The 12,456-nt window shown below is 40.3% G+C and overlaps 1 protein-coding gene across 1 annotated transcript in view; it reads right to left on the reverse strand.

Annotated features, from left to right (window-relative positions):
• ATXN7 (ataxin 7) overlaps positions 1 to 12,456 on the reverse strand; it is a 64,409-nt gene that overhangs the window by 13,502 nt on the left and 38,451 nt on the right. The gene's annotated exons all lie outside the window — the stretch shown is intronic.

Below are 12,456 nucleotides of genomic sequence, written 5' to 3' on the forward strand. Positions count from 1 at the left end.
CCAACAATTTAGCTTTCACAACATTTTAGTATGGTCTACTAGACCTTCAGTGCAGAAAGCCCTAAGAACAGCAGCTCAAGTATTGACCTACATTGGTTTTTGGGGTGTTGTGGGGTTTTTTTGTTTTCCTCTTATTAATTCTATAGGAGCATCAGGATCAAAAGGAACAACACATATTCTTCTACCAAAAAAAAAAAAAAAAAAAATTTAAACGATATCATCATGTCACTCCATCACTGGGACCTGGACTCTAGTCTAGTTTCACACTAAGATGTTCTCCTGAATAATAGGTTAGGGCTTGCAGAGAAGGAATGGGCTTAAAATTTGAACGTTTGAATTAAGAGTAATCAGGTTCTATCAATGAATGTGTTGGAAAAAACCCCATTTAATTAACATTAAACCCTTAACATTAATATATTGTTGGCACTGTTTCAGTTTAAACAGTATATATTATAAAGGTGGTTCTTTGGAACAATGAATTCCCAGTCACAAAACACCTGACTGCTTCAGGGAGTACCCGGCTCTGCCTACACACGGACATGTTAATTGACCGCTCGCTTGATTGATATTTGGACACCTGTGATTCCTCGATGATCTGTGTAATCAACACCTGCTTACGAGACGTGTCTGGCAATCAGCTATATGCAAACCACAGATCTAAGAGTGAACCAAGAATCAGCAGGTCTGTCAGGGGAGTGGAAAGGCACCTTTCTCCTCCACAGTGGTAACACCTCTTTCTCAGCCAAATATTGTTAAAAGGTGCCCAAATGCACCCCCCATCAATCCCAGGATCAGTTTACAGATTTTGACTTAAATTTACTTAAACTGTGAAGTAGCAGGCTACTCATGAACTTGCAACAACTCAAAAGTGTGTTCAGTGCAACCTGTATGGAAGCCTGTAACACTCTGGAGAATGCATATTAATACATCCATGTTCTGCTTATATGACCCATTTTCCCCAAAACCCCAACTACAGCAATCACACGCCACTCAGACGACGACCAACCAGGACTCCATTGGTCAGGAGGATAGGAAATGGTATGAAGTTGTGACAGGGGAGGTTTAGATTAGATACCAGGAAGAATTACTTTACTGAGAGAGTGGTCAGGCACTGGAACGGCCTGCCCAGGGAGGTGGTGGAGTCACCATCCCTGGGGGTATTTAAGAAACGTGTAGACGTGGCACTTCAGGGCATGCTCTAGTGCCCAAGATCGTTGGGGTTTTTTTGTGTGTGTATGATTGGACACGATGATCTCAAAGGTCCCTTCCAACCATGAAGATTGTGTGATTCCGTGGTCGCTGGAAGCCATGGAACAAGACAGCACCAACCCCTCACCAGTGTTGTCAGGGACATCACCCGCAGGTTGGCTCCCTCAGGTGGGACACCAATAGCTGGAGGAAAAAAAAAAAAATCAAGCTGCTCCAGCAGTGCAAGAGGAGAACAGAGGAGTCCAACACCTGGCAAGCTGATTTCTTACAAAGGTAGGGAAGCAGCATTTTAAATATGTTCATTAGCTTAGGGACAAAAAAAAAATAATAATGAAAAAAACACAGAGCTTAGATGAGGAACCTCCAGTCAAGAAATGGTCTCCACGACTGAACCAAGCGATGTGTGCTTCTCTGTTTAACCGCAAAATGAATGCAAACTACCTAATGAACCTCCTGCAAAAGTCTCATCACTTCCTAATTAGTATTTACCAAAAAACTCTGCGAGGTCAGGTGAGTTGCTCAACAGAAATACGTAACAAATGCCGCAATCTAGCACCTGTCCCAAGAACCAACTGCTTTAAAATTACAGTACTTAGAACGAGCGTGATGTTCAAAACCACCCACTCAGTTTTCTAGAACCAGACACCATTGAAGAGTTTGCAAGTGAAGTATGTTTGCATATTTATGTTCTAGTAAATGGCTCTGCTTCTAATAGGAGGTACCACTTACTGCCAAATGGCTTTTTATAGCAATGGCAAGAACCCCCAAGCAGCTCTGATAACTCACTATTTGAGGGCCATTAGTTCAGCGATGCTACACCCTGTGAGATTACTCTGCGAGATAATGAGAAAAATTGCTCAATACCCTTCCACCTTCTGTATATTTAGAAAATTCAAAGTCCAAAGTCTTATCGCAGTTACAAATAATCTCTAATAATCCAGCGGGTGACTAATGCAATATCTTTGGGAGTATGTTTTGATTTTTTTTTTTTTTTTTTTCAGGAAGAGAGGGTGTTACTTCCCTGGAGAAAACCTGGCAGATAAGAAGAGAAAGGGACTAGAATAAGACTGAGTAACTCCTTGCATAATTAGGACTAAACTTGACAAAATATTAATCTGAGCTATTAATCCAAATGATACAAACACTTCTTTTCTGGCAATTTTCTCTGACACTGTCCTAGTGCTAAACCGCGATGTTACCAACTACTACTTGCATGAATGTTTTATAGCACCAGCCTTAACACAAGTGAGTTAATAAACAAAGAAAGTGTTTTAAGCTGCTGATAATCAAACAAATTGACCTAAGAGAACTCTGGCTAAGGGCTGATCACACACCAAGATGACCGTCTACCTGTCAAAGGCAATTTCCATTCTGCAGACAGACATACGATTTGGAACACACAAAGCCAAATTAGATTTTTTTCTAGAATTTTGGGACAATTTCTGAAAGAGATGTTGTAACAATTTAAGTCTGTGAAACTTTCACTCACTCCTCCTGCGTGTAACCACAGCTTGTGTAGTTTATCAACAAAATAGGAAGACTTTGCAGCTAATTTTTCACAACCTGCCTGGACCTGTTTCATGTTGACTTTTGTACAAGTAGAGGTAGGGCTGCTACTAGGATTTGCTTATCTTTAATGTTTCAATCTTTTTAGAAAACTCACATTTTTAAGTGAAATCTGCTTAAGCTCTGTTTTGTAAACCACTTGAAGACCAGCGATGGCTCCTTTTCTTGGGAAAAGCTAATATTATTTTGGAAACCAGACGTGTTACGCATGGCATATTTGCTCTCTGCATTTATTGACAGACTGACATTGCCTTTTAATGGAAAAATTACTACACAAACTGTCACTGAATAATCAAGACCACCATGCTTATTATGCTAGGCATATTATAATGATAAATTCTACTAATCATCTGCCAATCTAATATAGTTCCCATTTTCCATTAACTCTGACTCAGCCTGGAAACATTTTAAAATATAATTATCTCCAGGTGTTCAGTTTTCAAATTTTAAAAGTTCGCAGTCACGTCCCTTCCCTTCATATAACTCTTGAAAGAAAAAGCTTTTTTTTTTTTTAATGTCATGATTTTACAACATGATTTTACAACACATCAAAATAGCGTTTCAAATACTGCTCTTGTGTAACACAGTTCCTAACTCTAAAATTTGGGGGGATTTTTTTTTAAAGTTTTTTTTTTTCTTCTTCTTCTTGTTTTGTTTTGCTTCTTAACTATCAGAAAGATGTAAGTTTTGGCTTTGGAAAAAGAACCAGAAAGTCTTCCTTGATCCCACAGCACTGGGTAGGATCTGCTGCATTCAACACTAAACCTTAATAGGTAAACTTCTCTCTAAATATCTTTGCTTTTATATAACTCTCTTAGAGTCTCTGTGACCCTAAGGAGAAGGGCTGTGCAGGGTGTTAGAAAGCTGTGAAAAGAGATGGCAATTCCAGCAAAGGCTGTCTCTGCTCGGTGACCGAGATATCTGTTAACTATCAATTTGGAAAAATACAGTGATAGTTTGTGTGCTACTGGAGTTAACGGTTGAGCAAGAATTATATACGCACACTGCCAAAGCACACAGCACTTCCTGATAAAAGGGATATTGATAACATAAATCTCGTCAAGAGCTTTAAAAAAAAAATTAAACAGCTTCACTTGGCCCTTAGTCCAGCTACCAATTTTCTTGGGTTTAAAATTTTATTTTCCAGGGTATATTTCCCTCTAAACATGCACTGATTTCTGAAAAACTGCAAAAAAAAAGTAACCTGGAAGGAGAAGAAAAAAAAGGGAAGCAAAAAAAGAAAGCTTTTCACCATGTTTGGCTACTACCTCTTATTCTTCCATCAATGAGTAATCACTTTGAGTGACTGTGATTTATAACCTTATTTCTATGTTAAAATATATATTTTTTTATAGAGAAAAATATTCTGTCTTTCATAAGACGCTACTTTCCTTTCTGTGTGCTTAACAAAAACGTATTAAGAGAAACAATACTATTAATTTTTTTCAAAATGTTCCTCCCAGGTCTACACTTAGCTCCCAAAATCAAGGATGTGCTTTGTGCTGTTCATTCTCTCTGGGCATCAATTAATAGCTTTGGGCAGCAAATACAAGATGTACAGATCAAATTTCATAAACTCTTTTTTTTTTTTTTTTTGTACTGACTTCTTACGTAAGTACTGGGCAAAAAGTCAAACTGACCTGTGTCAGTGCGAGCAGAGGCGTCATTCAAAGTGAAGCACACCCCTTTGAACACACACAAGTTTAGCTCAGTGAGATACGCTGCAACTTCTGCTAACACCCAGGAAAACAGTTTTAACACAGTTTAGCCTAGGGGTAAGAGCATCACTCAGACTATAGAATTATATGTGTATATCAAAACAAAGCACGAAGATAACTCTATGTTTAAGTAATTATTATTTCATATATCTGTCTCACCTAAAGTATAAGCATAGCAAATGCGCAACTTAAAACAAAGTTATCTTTTTTTTTCCAATCATACTCAGCTACTGTTTGACTTGTCATTTGAGAAATTATTTAGTAGAGCCACATTAAAACAAACGTCTTTTACCTGAGGATAAAATTTACTTTTTCTCTGTGTGACAGAGTAATTGTGGAGAGCTAATTTATTTGATCTTCTAATTTCTCCAGAAGGCTGAGATCCATGACATGAGAGGAGAGCACAGACTGGGACACTGCCCTGGAAGGGCACCTCACCCTGACTATATATATATATATATAGATGTATGTATGTGTAGATATATATATATATATATATTTTACTGCAGCAAGCAACTAAAATCCCTTTTGCGGCTCTAACACAAATGCCTGTGTTGGGCTCCGATCCACCATCCCTCTGACCTCACCATGACAAAGAAAACAGAAAAAAGTTAGATCCATGAGGATTTTGCAGGGGAAACTTGGGAGCTAAAACAATTATAGGCAGAGCAGGCAAATTCCTCCTCCTTTGCTGCCGCCCTGGCAGCCTGCAGCTGCTTGGGAGCAATCGCCTGCGCGGGATCTTGACCTGCTGCTCACTCGCTTATTGCTGCTTCATTATCCCGCTCTAATCACCGGGCCTAGATACCAAGGATTCTGCCTTAATCTTCCACTGATGTCCTTTTAATCATCCCATCAGTTCTGTTTGCACTGTAAGTCAGGATGAGGTCACTCCGTCTTCCATTGTGTGGAGGTTAAACTCACACTGTTAGCTGAGCGCACAGCATCTAAACCAAGTTACATTTTTCACCCCAGCAAGAAAGTTAACAGCAAAGAATATTTATGGAGACCAAGCTATGAGTATGACAGACTGCCAAGGCTTGATTGGCACCCGTACAATCCCTCATGTCTCTAGAGGGAGAATTCTTCTTACTATTTCATAAAATACCATTGCTTTGCAACTGACAGCTGATATTGTTGTTTATCACTCAGCGTTAGCAAAACCACAAAGAGAACCTGATAGTCATGTATGCTTATGGCACTCCATTCACAGAAAAATAACACTTTAGCAGAAGAAAAAAAAAATATATATAATTTATATTACAGCATACCAAATGCAAGTCCGGGTGGCACATCCGTAAGCATTACGTTGCTTTATGTATTTATATCACTTACCACAATGGTCTTCCTTACCTTGACCAGAGTTCTTCAATATTATAAATAAACAGTAATAGTTATAAACTAATTATCTAAGAAATAGATTTCTATAATATGTGTTATACAGGCTACGGCCATGTTGGCAAAAACTGATGCAACTTTATGCCCTGCACTTCCTCACTTCAGAAATGCTCAGCGCAATTGCAGTGCAAATGTTTCTATTGGGGTAGATACCATCACATAAAGACACACTTAAGCTACAGTGATAAGACTTTACTTAAAATGAGTTTCTTCTAAAAAATCTATACAAATGCAATCCAATTTTGAAGAGTATATTTTAAAACCCAGCCGTCACCTCTAGAACTTGATATGTTAACAGATTTGCTTTGCTTAGCAGAGATTTAGAACATGCTGGTTTATATGCTTTTACTTTTCATCTTCACTATATACATGCAACAGCATTGTTCAAAGACAGTCTTACGTTTACATTGAGACAGTCAATACCCAAGAAGATAAAATAACCTTCTTAGGGGCAAAAGATAGAAGTGAAATTGAAGTCACATATTACAGAGTAAAACATAACTACAAAGATCAATGATTTTTAAAATCCTCTTTAAAATGCTCTTTCACATTGAAATAATTTGGGGGAGCTTCAGCTTGGTAAGTGCCAAGAAACATTTATGCTCTCCCACAACAAGAACTCAGAAAATTACCTTCCTCTCAGAAAATCCTTTGTTGAACCCAACAAATAAAGCAAATACATCAAGACCTTTCTAATCACTGACTAGGTATACTCCAAAATTATTTGTTAACTCCTAGAAGTTTTTTACTTCCCAAATAAGGGCTGTATCACCTCTAAGCTTTACATGTCATCTGTTTTCTGCATCTTTGACAGCAGCATTGGTGTGTGTCCTCCCAGCACTCCTCAGCAAGGGTGATGGTCCCACCGTTCCAAGTACGAATTCCTGCACCGTTCCCTTGTCAATCGCCTTCAGAACACACACTACAAGTTTCCCTAAAAAGCACGTAAAACCTGGCTGTGCTTTAACTAGGGTGCACTGATTTATTATAAAAATGCATAATTACAGAGAACAAATTCTTTCTTAAGATATGCTTTGGTTACAAATGCTCAATTCGGAACCCAAAGCTCTCAGATATACAAATATTTGTGTTTCAGTGTATCATTCCAGTCCCCAAATCCCTTCACAGTACCTCACATCAATTTAAGACATGTAAATAAAACACATCTAGATATTTATGATGGTCCAGCACACTTAACTAATCTTCCTCCTGAAATCCAAACTTCAGTGCAACCAAAAGCCACTGATGGTTTTGAACGATGTATTTGTACTTAAACTAAACTTAAAGTTTAATGTGATCTACTTCCTGCAAGTCCAGAAGTCCTAGACTGGCAGATTTTTAGCTCAACTTTCACTTTGGTTTATTTTTAAAAGCAGGTTTACCAGAGCACTTAACAGGAAATGTGAGCAAAGTTGGGAACTGGAAAACATCCTCTGAGAAGTATTTGGGCTCTTCTCCCCCAGCCTCACCCACCACTTCAAACTCTCTGAGGTTGCCCCAACATTTAAATTTGAATATTTGCAACTTATTTACTCAGCTCCCAAGAGGTGTTATGACCGTTAGTCAACCACATCCCTTCGAATAGAAACAGAATACAAACATGAGCTATTATTACACAGTTCATTTAATGACGGTAGTTAGAGAGAAGCACTGGCTACTTTTAAAACTGTAAAACAAATTACTTCTGATTTCGAAGTTTGTACATTTATAGTTTTCCTAGAGATTTACTTGAGGGAAGCAAAATACACTCACAAGTGATAACGGTGCAAAATACATTAGATAAAGGAGCATGAAATTCTGTATAAGCAGGGTCACAGTTTTGCTGCTGCCATTGAAGAAAACAGAGGGAGGAGTGGAAAAGACATCATTCTCACTAGTAAGATTCTGAATGCTAAATTCAGTGCTTTAAAATCATATTTCCAAAAGGAGATGGTCCTGTAACTATGACTTAGAGTATTTAAATTACGCTTTTAAAAGAGTACGGCTTCAGCGTAGCCAGGATGTTGCTGTAATTCTCTAACAGCACAAGAATAACTGGGCAGGAATGGCCATGGCCACTACAGTTCCCTGCTGCAGAGCAGCCCCAGAGCCCGCACGCCTCCCCTGCCCCCCGAGGTCACCACCCCAGAAAGGATGCTGACTGCAAACACAGTTTTTAAGAATGCAGCAAAATAAAATGTATTTAAATAAATAACCTCCACGTACATCCCTTTCTTCACTGCTGCCACTCCACAACTCTCTAAAGCTGCTTTTTCAATTTTTCCATATTTGTTACTAATCCTTTCAAAACCCCTTGTAGTCAGCGCACGAGCAGTTCCGTAATCAATTTCCAGAGGATTTAAGATCTCTCTTTAAAATACACAGGGCTTGTCCCCGAGAGATGTAAAATAGCCTTTGAAGCATCACCCGATACATACTGTCCCGTGGACAGAGCAGGGTTTTGCTGTGTCCTGCAACTCCCTCGTGTAGTGACAAACGGAATTAGGGACGGTTCTGGCAGGTTTGTTTCAGTGATTCAGAGCCTCCTGGAGACCAGTAAAACCCTTAGGAGCAAGGTGGGAAAACCAAGAGGCAGGACATTAAATTATTCAGGGAGCAGAACAAGAAGCAAATTGGAGCCGGGGAGATCGACTGTTGAGAGGTCCCCTTGGTCACCCAGAAGAGGATCTTGTCCCCATCCCTCTCTTTGCTCAGGTAAAGCCAAACATGAGGGCTTTAACATCTCAAAAACACTGCGGTGTAATATCCAGGATCAAACTTCTGGCACGCTTTCCTGAGCAACCTCCAAGAGGTAGAGGAAAGGACAGATTTCTCACCAGGGAACTGGCCCTGGACCTTTGGGTCAGTAGCTGCCTTGTAAATCTGGCAAGCACCGGAAAATAAATTGCACAGTTCTTACGGAAGGACAGCGGAGTGTCTTAGATGGTGATCAGGCCACGAAGAGATTATAATGTCCACATCATGAGCACTAATCCCCGTGTAGCCTGTTGACGACACAACAATACCTGCACTGTCTGATTAAAAAACAGGTATTAAATCTTTTTTTTTTTTTTTGCTATTGAAAAATAATAGTTGTTATTTGGAAAATAATAAACAAAAATAACAAATGAAGGTGACCAGCACAGATCAGAATCATATCAAGATGCAGTATGGGTCAGCTTCCTCAAAAATACAGCTAGAAAACTATTGTCTCATATATGTTCAGCCTGAATGACATTAATGACGTTAAAGAAAAGCTTCAAATTTTTTGAAACAAGCATACCGAATATTACAAAAAAAATAAATTTCCAAACTTTTTATTACAAGTTGAATAAACAGAAGTTTAATAAAGAACTCTGTATTGAAAGATTGGGAATAAAGAATTAAGGGAATAAGCACAACCACTTTTTTTTTCTCCTCTCTCTGTCCATTTTCTACCCAGAAATCAGGTTTACACCTTTAACAGCATGTACTTCCCCTTCAGCATCAACAATACTCCCTACAAGACCTTATCACACAGTATTATAATATTGTGTAATGTATTCAGATGAGTTCACGTATCCAAATGCCTGTCTAGCTTTCATCTTGCTAACGCTTCTATTCATGCCACAATCAGGAATTTTAATGTTTTCCCCTGTAGCTATTTCTTTACATGTAGCAAACTTCAATCATTGTATGTTGACTTTCAGACTCTGCTCCGCTACAAAAAAATTACGCTGAGGTTGAAAACTTGCTTAAGAGCTGTTAGTGAACCAAAACACAGAGGGGGCTACGGGCTAACTGATAAATTTCTGGAGATGGGTATAAGAAAAAAAATTAAAAAATTAAAAGACTTGAAATGGAAAGCTCTCCATATGAAAGAGATCAAGAAGAGAGAATTGACTTTGTTTTGAGCAGGAGAATTAGAGGAAATATCACAGGATATACAAAAATAGTAGTGTCAGCTAAATAAATCACATTCTTTGATTTTGTCATTAAGAAGCGACAGGATGAAAAGACAATGAGCGTGTGTATTTTTCTTACGTAGTGCATGACTAATAAGTGACATCCACCGCCACATGATATGAAAGCTTTGTGAGATAAATAAAAAAAATAAATGGGAGAGATAAGCATGTACACGGCTACTTAGAAGTAGCCACACACCACCTACAACATCCCTTCTCTCCCCAGGGGGTTACTGCTCATGGAGGGACGAGGAACCGCTGAGTGATGGAGCTGAGAAGGATGCTCCCATCAGCACCTCTGGTGTTACCCATCTCTCACCTCTGTCTCCATACGTGTGGCACCGACCACACGCACCCTGTGGGTGTCACAACCCACTCACCTCCCTACAGGGGACAAAAAACGTTTGTCCCTGTACCTATGGGCAGGGCCCACTTGCAGGAAAACCTCACGGGGAAATGAGAACGGCGTGAGGGATCCAGGCTGGGTTCCTGCCGGCGTGGCTGACACCCTGTTTTCTGTCCAAAGTCTTTCAACACAAGAAATGTTGAACTTTTTCAGGATGGAAAATGAAGACCGGAAGCAAATCTGTGATAGGGCAAATAGCAGTACTTTTTAAAGATGTTTCAAGAGCTGAGTAATTGCCCCAGATTTGAAATATTTTGGAACATAAATAATCTGCAACATCAACAGATAACAGAGAATAAATATTTTGAATTTTAAATCAGAGCCTTACGCTATTTTACACTAATTTAATGTTTGTAGGCACTAGTCACTTTCAATTATAAAAAAGGATCGCAACAGCTTATTTCATTAACATCGGTCAATCACAACTGGCACGAAACCACCGTTTTCATGTTTAAAAACACTGACCATGTTAACTATACACTAATTAAAATTTTACAGCAGCATTAGCACAGCAAAGCCTCACAGAAATCACTAATACAGTCAAACGAGGGCACCAACCCACTGTGCTTGCACAATAATGTCTTTCAAACTAAATAAACCAGCCTTTTCACATTTCACTTTGAAAGACCCAAACGATGCCATAATTAGGATGTGCTAACTAAAATGTTTGTGCGAGTTTAACCTTTTAAATAAAAACACAACTGCACTTGACACGTCCAGGCTGTGTCTGTGTTTCCCATTTCCTCCAAAACGGAGCTGTAACGGCACGGACCATCCTGCCCACAGCCAAGCCACAGCAAGGAACGTATTTGCCCTCTGATTTATAAATTACACGGATGAGAGCACTCAGGAAAACAAGCCGAAATGAACACGCTCTTAATAGTTTCTTTCTTTAATTAGCACTTTGATTAACAGTCGCCGATCCATCCAGAGGCCTGACAGGATTGCAATGGGCTGTCTACATTTTTATTGCTATTTTTTCCCTTTCCACTTTATACCCGCCGGAGCTGCGGCTTTGGAGAGCTTTTTTGGGGATTTCAAGTCTCTGCCGACTGCGCCTGGAGCGGGGCCAGGCCACCCGGGTGACATTTCAGCCAGGCTCACCCTGGCTGCTCGCAGCACCTAATCCCTCCCTGCGAGATGACCCATGGTGCTCACGGGACTCTGCCAAGGTCCCATGACACCCGTGGGCACCACCACCAGCCCTGCTGGCCACTGGCGCTGGGCTCTGGTCAGCCACAGGCACCCTGTGGCAAACAGTTGCCCCAGGGCCTCTGGCCAGCCTCAGCTTTCCCTGCAAGCCTGCTGCTGACCATAGGCATTGGGACCACTGAGGTGGCATCAAACCTGCTGCCACCCATGGGCACCAGGGCCACCGAGGTGGCATCAAGCCTGCTGCTGACCATGGCCACTGGGTGGCATGGGCACAGGTAAGATACAGCCATGGTGGCAGGACGTGTGGATGGAGGCTAATCCCGTCTGTGATTCTCCCGGTGAGCTGCCAGGCCCATGTTGGTGGCACTACGATGTTTCTTCCAGCAAACGTGCTCACCACCCCATGCTGGGATGGTTCCTTGGGGCTGTGTCACCCAGCCAGGGGACATCCAGCATCACCAGAGCTGCAGCTCCTGGGGATGTTGGTGGTCCAGGAGGACATGGCCCCTGCCACCCCAGAGGACACTCTTGGTGCACTTCTCCAGCAGCATACATTCACTCTGGTATTTACTATCCTGATCGTCCAGATCCTAAATTTCCAGACCCTGAGGTCTGAATGTCAAGGTTTGATTTCCACCCAAAGTCAGCACATGGCTACTAAAATCCAATTTTTACCTAATTACTAATTTCTGGACCACTTCTAAGTAATCACTCATAAAAATTACAGTGTATCTGCTGACAAAAAAAGAATAGGAAGAAACAGCTTGTGGCTTTTGCTCTTGATTTAAATTACCATAATCAAAGCTGAAATTTCTGGGTTTTCCTCACTTACTGAATTACACCCAAATTCATTTTTTTAAAAGTCACTTTTTCAATCAAATAAAAAGTTTGCCAAGAGGAAAGGCTTGTGCAAACGCCTTTGTGTATCAGTATCAGTGTGTTAGCTTATTACTTTCTTTTCATTAACAAGGGTTAAACAGAAGCAGGGAACACTGCTTCAGCAGATCGGATTTTGTTTGGGTTGGTTCTTTTCTTTTTCTTTTTTTTTAAAGGAACACACAGAGACCTGGAGACAAATGCT

This window comes from Calidris pugnax, unplaced genomic scaffold (genome assembly GCF_001431845.1).
Source record: "Calidris pugnax isolate Ruff unplaced genomic scaffold, ASM143184v1 scaffold81, whole genome shotgun sequence".
NCBI lineage: Eukaryota > Metazoa > Chordata > Aves > Charadriiformes > Scolopacidae > Calidris > Calidris pugnax.